This window comes from Lissotriton helveticus, chromosome 3_1, assembly GCF_964261635.1.
Source record: "Lissotriton helveticus chromosome 3_1, aLisHel1.1, whole genome shotgun sequence".
Lineage (NCBI taxonomy): Eukaryota > Metazoa > Chordata > Amphibia > Caudata > Salamandridae > Lissotriton > Lissotriton helveticus.
In genome coordinates this window covers 2,128,721,561-2,128,735,441 of record NC_136061.1, presented here as the reverse complement: position 1 = coordinate 2,128,735,441, position 13,881 = coordinate 2,128,721,561, and positions in this window count along the sequence as shown.

Here is a 13,881-nt window from a genome sequence, read left to right as displayed (position 1 = left end):
TATAAGATTAAATCCCACTCTGATATGCTACATGTAAACAATACCTCAAGTAAGATCCAATCCTGGTTCTACTCCAACCATCTTAAACTGAACCCTAAAAAAACTGAAATTATTTTCTTCTCTCCAAAAAACAACCGGCTTCCCATCCAAGGCTGGATCACGGAGCTCAATGCCCTCGGTTGTTCACTCTCCTTATCTAACTCAGCGAAATCCCTTGGTTTCAATTTTGATAAAAACCTGGCTCTTAAAGACCATATAAAAAAAACTCGGCTAAAGGAGCTCTTTTCACTCTCTGACACCTCAAGAAAATCAAACCCTTCATTCCCTTAGACGACTTCAATTGGGTTGTGCAATCCCTAGTCCTCTTTAAACTTGACTATGTCAATGCCATCCTCACTGGAACCCCTAAAGTACACCTAGCCCCCTTTAGATCTGTGCTCAACTTGGCAGCCTGGCTTATCACTGACTGTAAACGATTTGACCACATCTCTACAGCGCTTAAAGCCCTTAATTGGCTGCCCATTGAAGGAAGATGCTTTTATAAGACTGCATGCATCACGCACAAAGCTCTTCACCAACAAACCCCATTGTACCTAACAAACAAACTCAACAAAGTGGGTTGCTCCAGAACAATGAGAAGCACTTATATGTTCCTCCTCGAACACTCGCTGTTAAAAAAGAAAACCACTGAATCTCGCCCCTTCTCCGGTAACGCCTGAACATCTGGAATGCCCTCCTGAGGGACCTGCGCTGTAACCCCCTTACCTCATCTTTAATAAAGACCAAAAACATCACCTTCTCCACAAAAATTGGGGTCCATAATCACTCCTTGCTATCTGTTGTTCCTTGCTATCTGTTGTTGGTTATCTTTCTGTTTTTCCTGGTTCTCACCTCGCTCTCCCTTTTTACATAACACCCTTGTTTTACTCTGACCTTGCCCTCTTTGGATTCCCACACTCCTTCTCCTACCATTACCCCCTTTCTCTACCTTTTATTCTTTCTCCATCGATACTCTCTTCTCTACCCTAAATTGTTACACCCATTTATATTATTTAGTTGTTGATTACCCGCTAATCCTTCCATAATTTTTGCCCTCCCTTGACTTAATTATGATTTGTACCTGTGTGTTTTTGTTACCCTAAAAAATTGCTCTTCTTGATTGCTTCTACTCATTTATAGTTATTTTGCCCCTTTTTAATTTATTGTGATATGTACTTGCTTGTTTTTGTTTACACTGACCAACTGTTTTTTCTTGACTGCTTCTGCTCATGTAAAGCGCTCTGATACCCCCGGGTCTAGCCTGTCCTATATAAAACCTTTCAAACAAATACATAAATAAACAGTCCAAGCCAGGGTGTGTCACAAACACACCCTAAATTAACCTGTTTTCATCCCCTAGTAGCTTAGCACTGTGCAGTCTAGCTTAATTGTAGAGACAACGTGTAAAGTATTTGTGCAACACTTCAAACAGTATAACATTGAAAACATCACACAAAAAGATACCACACCTGGTTAGAATAATAGAGCTTAATTTAATGAACACAGCAAAATTACAAAAAAACAATAAGTAGATTCAGAGTTCTGAATTTTTAAAGAATGGAGCGCTGGTCCGATACAGGGATCAGCCTTGGCCCATTGCAAAGTACTTTGTGTCTATGTCGAGGATGAGATGCGAGGAGTAGAGCAGGCGATGAGTTGTGGACGATCCTTAGGGTGAAAGAGATGCATTGTTGCTGAACCACAAAAAGAACGCAATGCGTTGGCTCCAAACTGCGCAAAGTCTAAGATGCATTGGAAATGAAGGTGATGCACAGCGCAGTCGTGATGTGATGTACTCACTCCTTGCAACTGCGGCTATGCAACGCTGTCGATGAAGATGAGCCGGTTCCGAGCACCACAACGGCGTGGATGTGTGGATTTCTGCTGGATCAGTACTTTATACCCACTTACAAGGGTCCAGGGTTGGGTTGGCACCACTTGCCAGGGCAAGACTCACAGATGGCAGAGTCCAGGTGCGGCAGCAGGGTTAGTTGGAACTCTTTGATGTTCCTGAGTCTTCAAAACAGGAGGCAGGTTCTTGGAGTCAGTCTGGTTCTTGGTTGGAGAGATGGAGATGCAGTCTTTCTTACTCCAAGGCAAAGAGGGCAGCAGGTCAGCACAGCAGAGCTTGAGTTCTTGCGGAGTAGCGGTCAAGCAGAGTTCCAGTCCTTTCAGCAACACAGCAGTCCATTTTCCGGGCAGAGTATCCACAGTTCCAGTGTACCAAAGTGATGGTGCCTGAGATTCAGTACTTGTACCCAGTTCTGCCGTTGAAGTGGGTGAGAGTTTGAAGCAAAACCTTTGAAGTGCACAGAATCACTACAAGGGGGTATGCAGCCCTTTGGGTGGGGACAGGGTACAGCCTATTGAGGTGTAAGGATCAGCCCCTTCCTCACACCCTTCCCAGGATGGCCCATCAGGATGTGATGGTCCATCAGTCATACCTAAACTCCCTTTGTGTGTGGTAGAGGGAATGCACAAAGGCCGGCTGTCACCTACCATAGACGCATATTTGGAGACAGGCAGAAGGCACCAATTGGCTAAAGTAGGAAAATGCCTACTTTCTAAAAGTGACTTTTCTAGAATTACAATTTGAAATCTGACTTAACCATAAGTTGTGATTTTAAATTTATTCCAGAGACACCGGACATAGGGGTTCTATCTCATCCCAATTGGAAGTTACACTTCTAAAATGTAATAAGGTAATCCCAATGTTATCCTACGGGAGAGATAGGCCTTGCAATAGCGATTTAAGAGTTTTTCACTACTAGGACATGTAAAACTTAAAAGTACATGTTTTTTTTAATACACTGCACCCTGTCCTTGAATTGTCCAGAGCCTACCTTAGAGGTGACTTACATGTATTAAAAAGGAAAGTTTGGGCCTGCCAACATTGCTAACTTACAAGGTCGATATGGGGATTCAAAACTGAACCCAGAGGCTCAGCAATGGCATCCTGAGACATGTTTAAAGGGTTACATAAGTGGGTGGCACAATCAGTGTTGCAGCCCCACAAATACCATTTAATTTACAGGCCCAAGGCACATGTAGTCCACTTTTACTAAGGGACTTATAAGTAAGTTAAATATGTCATTTGTGGATGAACCAATGTTACCATGTTTTAAGCAGATAGTACATGTAATTCCGCACTGATTAGCAATGGCAAAGTACCCAGAGTCATAGCAGCAACAAAAATGAGGTGTGAAAAAGGGGAGGAGGAAGGCACAAACTATGGGGTGACCCTTGAGAAAGGGCCATTTCCAACAGTCAAATTGGGTTTAGAAAGGAAAAGTGTACCAATTGCATCAACCACAAAGTCCAAATCTGATAAAAGAACCCAAGAAGGGTGATAGATTAAAAGTGCAACACCCACAAGGCAATACCTACAGTATCAACTTTACTGGGTGAGGTAGACAGTAGAATCCTTCACTAGCCATCTCTTGCATGAGGGAGACTCAATCTATTACTGATTAATCATCCAAACACTGCTGGCATGCATAACAGTGGTAATTCTATACTGCCAACAGTAGTTGTGCTTTTAGAGCTCCTGAGCTTGTCGCCAAGTCACGTGGATCTAGGAGGAGAGCGTAATTTTAGCCACATGCCCTAAGTAATGATACTTTAGCTGTGTATTTGCTGCTTGCATAATTGGTGAGAGCCATGCAGTCATATTTTGTTTACTGCCCAATGTTCCACTCTGATTCAGCTTCATTTGCATATGAATATATGACGTAATATTTGGAACGTAATATAAAATAATTATTTTATCTGCAAGTCTATCTTTATGTAACAAGAAGTTGATTATAGTGCAAATCTCCTGATGCTTTGGTGAGTTATAAGAACAAACACAATACATGTAATGCTTAGTGAAACATATGAAAAACAAAGTATACTGTTCAGAGACTTTAATGTGCATTTAACATGGATTTGATCATTGGTTATACAGAAATCCTATCCAAATGTTCAGTAATATATATGAAAACAAAGAGGATTATTTCCTGTCTGAAAAGTAAAAGGCAGCAATTAAAATGTAAGAATAGCAACTAATTATATGCAATGTCAGGAGAGGGTTGTTAGAGACTGTATAAGTGAAACAAAGAGGTGATAACATATGGGTTTTTGCTGTTTTCAATAGAGGAAGATTCTTTGAAATCATTAGCCATAGTAGGGTACGCTTAAAACCATATTTAATTGTGTATGAGCTGTTAGAGGAATGCGAACAATCATACATTGGTACAAATAAATACTTTTTCAGGCTGATAAGTTTTCGAGCAGTTGTCATCAGCCTAGTGTTCAAAGATTTCACCTTAACATCTTTTCCTTTTTTCGGCTTTTAAGGCAGTTCAATTATGGCCTATTGCTGAATTTGGAAACAGTATGAAAAAGTAGACATCAGTATATTTACCAATCAAGTTTGAAGAAATACCATAAAAGAGCAATACAGTAGAATATCTTGGCACTGGGCACAATGAAAAGCTGTCAAGACATTATCTTCATACAAATATAAGAGTTCCACACTAAAGAGTGGTTGGATAAGTAAATACTGTGACAGGAGTGAATGCTACTATCAACAAGCATTTGCAATGCAACAGGTCTCGCATTTACAAGAGTTTGACCTATTGGCATTTACAATGCCAATAGCTTAAACTCTCCTAAATGCAACACCTATTGCATTGCAAATATTCAATCTAAAAATACATATCCCTCATATGAGAATCTATATGTGTGCGGCACTGGGTTTGTCTAATACAGTACTCTTAAATAGCTGCCGTCGATAATATGTGTAGACATACAACACTGTGAAAAAAACTCTTGCAATACATCAGTAAATCTATTCATCCAACTACCCTTGTTTCACATAACGCAGCAGCCATTTCTGCATTCAGGTAAAACATATATTTGCAGCATTAAAGCATAAAAATCTGCACCGAATGCAAATTGCAGTGCTGAGAGACTGCGCGAAGCAAATAAAGATTGCAGTGGCAGAATTTGCATTGCATTGCAGCTAAAAAAAAAAAAAGTTGAAACACAGAGCATACCGGATACACACTGCTCTGAAAGTGCACACCAACAACAGTGGTGCGCATGGCATACTCGCAATGTGAACAATTACAACATACAACAACATACTAGTGATGCGCACAGACAAGAAAACCCAGCATGGTAAGAAGACAGTAGCAAACAACTCATCTAACCGTCTGAAAACTTTGTAGATGTTGATACCAGGAACTGCAGAGATAGAGCGAAGATGAACAACTTTGTAACGTACAAAGACAGTACCTACAACAGCAGTACAGCTTTGTCCCCACTGAGTACACGAGCAAACGAAAAACAAAGGCAATGTACAAACTTTGCCGTGCAGACGTATGTTCTCGTACGTTGAGTGTTTATGTTATGTGTGTTATAGCCACAGTAAAAACTCAAGATGCAGAGGTCTGTCAGTGCACACAGACAACAGCTGCATGGTATTGGTGCTGCACCTGACATTCGATATATAGTTCTGGCGCTGCATACATACAGAAAAGTTGTGAGTAGGGAGCTACCCTTTCTGTCAGGAAAAGGAGTGGGTCAACAATTGTACAAAAACAGAGCTCCTTTTCCTGATTTTATACCTTATGTGTGGTGTGCCTAACCCCACCGGGGTGACCACCTACGTGAAAGAGATTTTGCGTTATTGTTTAGGTTACCAAATTTACAACTTGAAATATCAAACCCTTCGGTGTCATAGAGGACCATATATGAATCAAAGACTTTTTAAAAAAAATTTGTCATACATTTCTTTATAAAATTTGTTAAAAAGATCATAGTACCACAATTCTGTTACACGAAAAAACAATGCAAAATATATATTCAATTAATACCCGAAGTTTGTTCCTATTAATATATTGCTCTACAATTATGATGTATAAATATGTCTGTGGTAAACATTGCTGCATAGGCAATTTTTAAACTATAAATTGTTTTAGAGAGTGTGTTATAAGCATTTTTGGTATTAATTGAATATATATTTTGCATTGTTTTTTCGTGTAACAGAATTGTGGTACTATGATCTTTTAAACACATTTTATAAATAAATGTATGACAAATTTTTTAAAAAAAGTCTTTGATTCATATATGGTCCTCTATGACACCGAAGGGTTTGATATTTCAAGTTGTAAATTTGGTAACCTAAACAATAACGCAAAATCTCTTTCACGTAGGTGGTCACCCCGGTGGGGTTAGGCACACATCACATAAGGTATAAAATCAGGAAAAGGAGCTCTGGGGGCATATTACCAACAACTAGCGATAATTTTTGTCTCTAACTTGTTTAGAGACAAAAATTATCGCCGCACATCGGCGATTTTTATCGCAGATAAACCTTGCTATTAGCAAGGTTTATCGCAAATACGATAAAAAACGGCCGCAATGCATGAATATCGCTGAAAAGTCAGCGATATTCATGCATTATCGAGCAAATGCTCTTAGCCATGTTATCCACCTCCCATTGGATAACATGGTGAAGAACTGCTCAGGGCAGGTGTTAGCTTTTGGAGATATTCGCGCTTAGCGCGAATATCTCCAAAAGTTGGTAATAGGAGATAGCGATGTTAGCGACTGTTTCCAGTCGCTAACATCTTGGCACGCCCACTTTGCATGTCATTAGTGATAAATATCACTGACATGCAAAGCGGGGCCCAAGATGGTCGCTATCTCCTATTAGCTGTCACTAACTGGTGTTAGCGACAGCTTGGTAATAGGGAGATAATTTTATCTCCGCTTTCTTGGCTTTTAAAGCCAAAAAAGCGGAGATAAACCCCCTTGATAATATGCCCCTCTGTTTTTTGTTTTTGTACAGCTGCATACATACATACAATTACTGTAAAGAAAATAAATGTAGGGTTGGCCCCAAACACAAACAGCGCAAGCATACACGGTCTGCCAACGCAACTCAGTCACAGCACCGCTTGGTCAGATGCACAATCATAGTTAACAACGCACAAAGAGTGCAAAGTCTAGCAGGGCACATCCGGGCGTTGCTCCTCACTGAAATGAGCTGCTGTCTTGCACACCTTATAGTCTGTGTCAGGAGAGTCTGATAAGCGGCACAGATGCAATATGTTGTCTCACGGGCAGGTAAGGTGTCCTGGTGCCTTCACACTACTCAACCTACAGGGTCCATACAAGCGCCCTGCTGGCCTTCCTGCAGAGGATCACTACCCCGGGCTGACTTCCTCGACCCAGTCATTCGACCATCAGCTGCCGTGCACACCCTACCGTCCCAGCACCCGCCGGCCTACAGTGACGGGACAGAAGCTGCTACAAGTCTAATAGACACCTGACAAGCAGGCGAGCGCTCTGCAGCACACAGTGGTGGAACAAGATGTCAGAAAGTCTAACTGCATTAATACACAACACATGTACTAGAAGGTAAACATTGCTTACATTCTCTGCCTCTTTATTTCTGTTTACTCAACCTCTCTTTGGTATTACGTTGGCCCCAACAATCGTTTGTCTGCCGTTCAAACCACCTTGATAAGGAGATACTCATTCCACCGAGACTTCAATTTCAGCGCCAGATAACTTTGAACAGTGGTTCCCGTCCCCCAATGTCTGAGCAGTAATGCCAAGGTGCCAACTGGAACAGAACTGGCTAGTCCCAGTGTGTTAATAGCAGTAGGGATTATGGGATTTGTAGTTTCACATTATCCAGTATAGGCCTCCAAGTCCCGGAATGGTACACTTTTGTGACTTAAACTATTGATGGAGCAAGGTTTTGCACGTAAAGCGACTTGCTTGGACTCAACCCTCTCAGAATAATAAGTAATGTGTTAACCAACATGTTTCATCTTATTAACGCCTTAACCACGGTGGTTTTTCCACCGTAGTGCGGGCGTTCTGAAGAATGGGCGGGGCTGCGTCGGCCATTGACCGACGGCAGCACTAGGGAGGTAGTGCTGCGCGCAAGGGGTTAACAATGCAAAACACAACATTTCTAGTAAGCTGGGGAAGCTTGCATATGTGCTTTTACTAACCATAACTCAAGTGTCTTAAAATGGCCGCCGCAACGCGGGAACCTTTCTGCGCATGCGTCTGTCATACTCACGTGACCTGAAGTACTTATTGCTTGGTGGGAAAACTTTGCTTCTGCGCATAAGAACTAAAGATATGGGGTGGGCTTAATTTGCATATTCGCGTTACAAAAATCTCCGCGAAACGGTAAAAAATCTCTGCGAGCACGCAGAAATTCTGTGAACACGTGGAATTGCTTGTTCGCGATGCTTTTTTACTGTTCGCGATTGCTGTTTGCGTGGTCGGGGGGAAATATCTCGCAAATATGTAATTGACAACGCGAACAAGCAAAAAATTTCACGAAGTCGTGGAATGCAGAATTTTAAGCAATTTCGCGATCTCCGCGAGCGGAACGGAATTTACCGCCCAGGCCTACCAAAGATGGCTCCTCTATGTTCTCATGTGCTAAAAGCGTGCTTTGCTGCTTTTACTAATTTGTTCGTTCTGCATAATCCCTAAATGCTGTAGTTAAAATAAAGTAATGGGAATAGAGTAGAGATAAGTGGTATACAGTGCATTCATTTATAAAAGTTTCTAAAACTGTTTCTCTTTGACTTTGCTATTAGCTCGTGTTCTGACCAATCAAGTATATTGATGTTCCATCTTGGGTCCTGAAACTGGGCATGCACCAAATTCACCCGAGTCTACAAGCCAGGGCATTGAATTCCTGCCAACTCCCGACTTGCTAGAAGATGTTCCTGGGAACTCGACCTCCTGAACCTCCAAGAGGATGTCAAATTAAACATTTTATTTACTATTGGCACATTCATTGCCGGGTGGAATAAAAGTGCATGGGAAAATAAAATATTGGGCGGGAACATTAATCTGAATATTGAAGAGCATGACCTCATAACTGGTATGGTGTGATGACCTCTCCTCATCTTTTGACCAATAAAATTGAGGGAATACACACATTTGCAACATTGGAGGGTGGTACACTGCCCTGGAAAATGGTATAACTAAGGTAGGCTTATCTAGTTAGATTGTCCGACTTGTCCGATTAGCTGACCTGTCACTGACCCAACGCATTCAATAGGCGATCGAGAACAGAAGTGCTGGCGGAGTACTCTGTCAGAAGATTTGCGAGCAGAGGTGCTGGCGGAGCACTCTGTCAGAAGATTCCATAACCTAATCGGGGTTCTGGGAAGGATTTCGATGACCCAATCAGGGTTCCAGAGGGAGAAGATTCGATAACCCAAGCCGGGGTTCGACTGTTAGCTGCAGAGAGGGGTGTGACGCTGGTGTTGCATTTTAGCTGTTGGCACCGGTCTTGATCCAATTTGGTCCGTACTTATCCTGATTCTGATCTGCACCTGTTCTATCCTGTTGGCACCTGCACTATCGGGGGTCCTGTCCTTTATCCTAGCCCGTGGCCAGGGTTGGTCTTCACACTATTCTAGATAAATATAAAAGTTGCGTGGGTATGTCATTTTGCTGTTTCCCTCTTCTTACCCTTTCTATGTTTGAATGCTTAAAGAACGTTTTGTGATACTTTCTCATCATCATGCTTTGATTTTATTCTTATTTGATCAAGCTGTGATTAATTTAGTACGGAAACTGACATTTAAAGAAATTATTTAGATCAAGCGTTGAAATCTTTCCCGAGTCTGTGTTTTTTTTATGAGTGCAAATGTTTATTTACTATCTATTTTCTTGCTAACTCCCTTGATCCCTTAGGACTCTAGGTACCAGTGACAAGCATTGGTAAGTCAAGGTATAGGTCCTAAAACGTTAAAATTAATCACTGGTTAAGCCTAGGTTTACCTGTTCAAAGTGTATATGTGTTTATGGGCCCAGGTGAGTATGGTAAAATCTTAGGCAGGTGAACCCGCACTCTATCAGTATTTCTTTTGGTAGCAGTTAGATGGTTAGGGTTTAGTTAACCTAGGTAGTTAGTCGTGTATTGATAAATTGATTGTATTTGATTTTATGTATTACCAAAACCAGTTTGTATTGTTCTATGTTTGTTTGGAATCCCCTGGGGCAGAATAGTGGGTGGTAAATGGAAGCCACTTTGCAGTGAGGTCAATTGCCTAAGGAAGTAAGTGCATGGTTAGGTAAAACTGGAAGCACTGATTAGGGATATTCTGTATAAATGTGTGAATAAATGATAGCAAAGGAGTTCGCTGGTGAAACTTTGGCCTTATATCACCTAGAAAAGGTAAGCCTGAGTGAGTAACAGGTTCTCTAATGCTTGTATGAAGAGTAGGCGGAAGGGATCTACTCGCAGTGTATGAAGAGTAAGCAGCATCTTTCCTTTGAATTTAGTCACTTAGGCACAGTGGCGAATGTTTTTACGTTGTCAATTAATGAATATTGCATATAAAAGTAAAATAAGTTTACGTATTACCTTGCAAAGGGGGAGTCAGTTGCAGAGCTGCGCTGACGTCACCTAGAGCCACGCTGGTATTGGTTGAGGCAGAGGGTGTGTAATTGTAAAGGAGGGGTGAGTATAGGAGTGTGAGAACTTGTCTCACGAGAAAAGCTGCGCAATCATTGGTCGAAATTTATTTGAATTCTCAACACTGATTGGTTCTCGAAAATAAGAAACGCGTGTAGCTGAGTGTAGCTGCATAATACATTTATTGGTACAAAATATACGTGACATTTAGATCCAACAGTTATTGGAAATAGACCCGATAGGAGGTACTCAGGTTTTGCTCACGAGCAGTACATAAGGGGAAGACCTTATTTCATGTACGGAGGAGAGAGAAAAATATCGCTATTTAAAAGAATTAAGAATTTCTTTAGAAAGGACAAAACAATTAAAACTAGAGAGGGAATTATTATTCCTCCACCAAATACGCCCGCATCATATTTGATGGAAGAAAGGGGCTACCACAACTGTGTGTGGTTAGAGAATTGGACAGAGTACACAAACGATGATGGTGTTTTGGCATTTCCAAAACATGGTACTTTTAATGGTAGAATTTTGTACAATTTGAGAACACGCATGGATGAATTAGATCCCAGACCTAGATTAACTCAGTACGAAGCATTAGAGGAATGGGTGACTGAGGCTTTCGAGCGAGATAGACCCAGAAGCAACAGAAATTGGAGTACATTTTATCCCAGATTTCCTAAAGAGACAAGAGATAAACAAATGAAGAAATGGAGACAGTCTATGTTAGACGAAGGATTATATCCTGTACAGACTTTAGAGGAACCGTCAGGAAGCAAATGCACAGAGAAAACGAAAAATTTAATAACTAGTGATGAATCAGATGATGACTATTTGGAGGATTTGTTAATGAAAAGTCCGCCACCTTACCATGAAGAAGCAAATAGAGTTAACCCTAGTGCCCCGTTCTTAAAACCACCTTTGGTTCCCCAAGTAGTGCATGAAACTTCGTTAGGAAAAGTGGAACAGGAAAGGGAACGAGAAGCCATAAATAAACAGAGAAGTGAATGAATTCAGAAAATTTCACAGTTAAATATGAGTCCTGAAGCCTTGACTATTCCGGTAACCATAGGTCCCGTTGTTCCATTACATGGAGAAAAACAGACCTGTCCCAAACCTCCTGTCCTGACTACACCTGTAGTGCAATCTACAAAAGAACCTTTGATAATCGATGACCAAGCTAGTGAATGTGAGTCAGTGATTTCCCTGATGGATTTACCTATAAGGAAACCAGTGGATGATTCAGTCAGGAAAAACACTCCTGGAACTTCTAGAGAGGTATGGATGGAAACATCCACAGGTACAAGAAGCGCTACTGTAGTAACCCCAGAAGAAATAGAGAGATGGTCCAGAGAAATAGAAAAACCAAAATCACAGCCAAAGGTATTGGATATTTTTAAATTAAGAGTTGAATTAGAAGAAATGATGGCTGGAAATGTGGGTTTAGAAAGGTTAAACACTCTCAATGAGGACAAATTGTTGTTTATATGTCGAAGTATCACTCGCAATACTAAAACATTTAAGGAAAAGTTCATGAGTTTGGCTTCTGAAATGCGAATTGATATTGGAAAATGTTTTACAGAAACCTTACTGAGCTGAATTATCTGACAAAGATTTAGAAAACATGAATGTGTCAGGACGTAAAGTGCAGATCAAGGAGTTACTATCGTTGTTGCAAAAGTGGGGTGATTTAGATAAACGGAAAGCTAGATGGACAAAGAAAAAGGAGGAGGCACAAGCGAAAAATACTGCAAATGAATATTTATTAAAAGAACCAGAAAAAGTGGAAAGGTTGTGCCCGATGAGAGAAGTGCCTGGAGGAGGTTATGTGCATGTTCCATGGTCCCGACAAGATATTTTGTCATTTATGAACGATTTCCCAAAACTCAGAGAGAAACCTGTAGAGTGGTACAGACAAGTCAAGAGATTGGTAAAGGTTTCAAAAGTACTGCTAAAAGATTTAGATGGGTTATTTGACATTGTGGTTCCTGTGGATCTATGGACAGAATGTAAGATAGCGGTTGATTGGCCTAATGATGAGTACCCTAGAGACTCGAAGACAGGAGCCCCGTCAGATGAGGTTATGAACAAATATAATCAAGTAATACTGTACTTGAAAGGAAAGGTACCCCCAAAGGAAACTGACTGGACAAGAATAGACAGAACCAACCAGAATAAAGATGAATCAGTTCATGCATATTATGAACGCCTTTTACAGGTATTTAAGCACAGTGGTTTGGAAAGCATTGACACGAAAGACATGACCCATTTTATTTATCGATTTGTGTCAGGGTTAAATCCAGAAATTTCGCAAATGATTAAAGATCATAAAATCTGCTGGCAGGCCAAGCCGGTAGATGAAATACTTAAGTATGCAAAATATTGTGAGGATGAAATTGACAATAAACGAAAGTAGAAGAAAAGGTAATGTGGGTACAAGTAAAATTAGCTGAGCAACAGGAACTCCAGTTAAACCAATTGAAAAATAATCAAAATCAAGGAGATAGGACTGGGGGTAAACCAAGAGGTAGAATGAACAGAGAGGAGGCCAAGAAGAAATTTCCTTGTCATGGGTGTGGAAAAATGGGGCGTTGGAGGAACGAGTGTAAAGCTGTATTGAGTAACCCTATACAAAACAATAATTTTAATCCACAGACGCAGAATGGGGTGTCAAGGAATCCACAGCAACAGGTAATACAGAACCAGTTACCACTTGCACCTATGCCAGATTCTGGGAGCCAAGCAAATTACAAAGTGGATACCACAAATTGGGAGGGAAGTGGAAGGAGAGACGCAGTGACATCACAATTTCTTTTGAGTGACGCATTTTTTGAGGAAGATAGTTACTGACGGGGCCTGAGAGGGGAGGACGAGGAGTGCGTACTTGGCGCATCCTTGCCGGTAGGTCAGTCAGGTCCATACATTGAGGGAAAAGTTGAGGGAAATGATGTTACCTTTTTGTTGGATACTGGCGCTACCCGTTCTACTGTGAGAACATCAGACGTTCCAAACCTACCCCTCTCGGGAAAAGCGATTCAAGTAGTGGGCGTTTCTAATAAACAAATTAGTACCCTGTTACAGAACCTATGGAAATCAGAACAGGTAATTTCAAAGAAATGTACAAGTTTGTAGTGTGCGACTCCAGCCATTGAACCTATTAGGTAGGGACTTGCTGTGCAAAATGAATTTCACAATCTTTTGCAAGTGGTGTTGAAATTCAAACCCCAGATGAAGATGGAGTTTATAAATTAATGTTGGCCAAACAAGAAACAGAAATTAAAAAGATGCTAGTGGAAGACCTCCTAAAAGAATTACAGCATACGGTGAATCCTGAAGTGTGGGATTTGACTTGGAAAGATGTGGGACTAATGGCAAATGTTGACACAGTA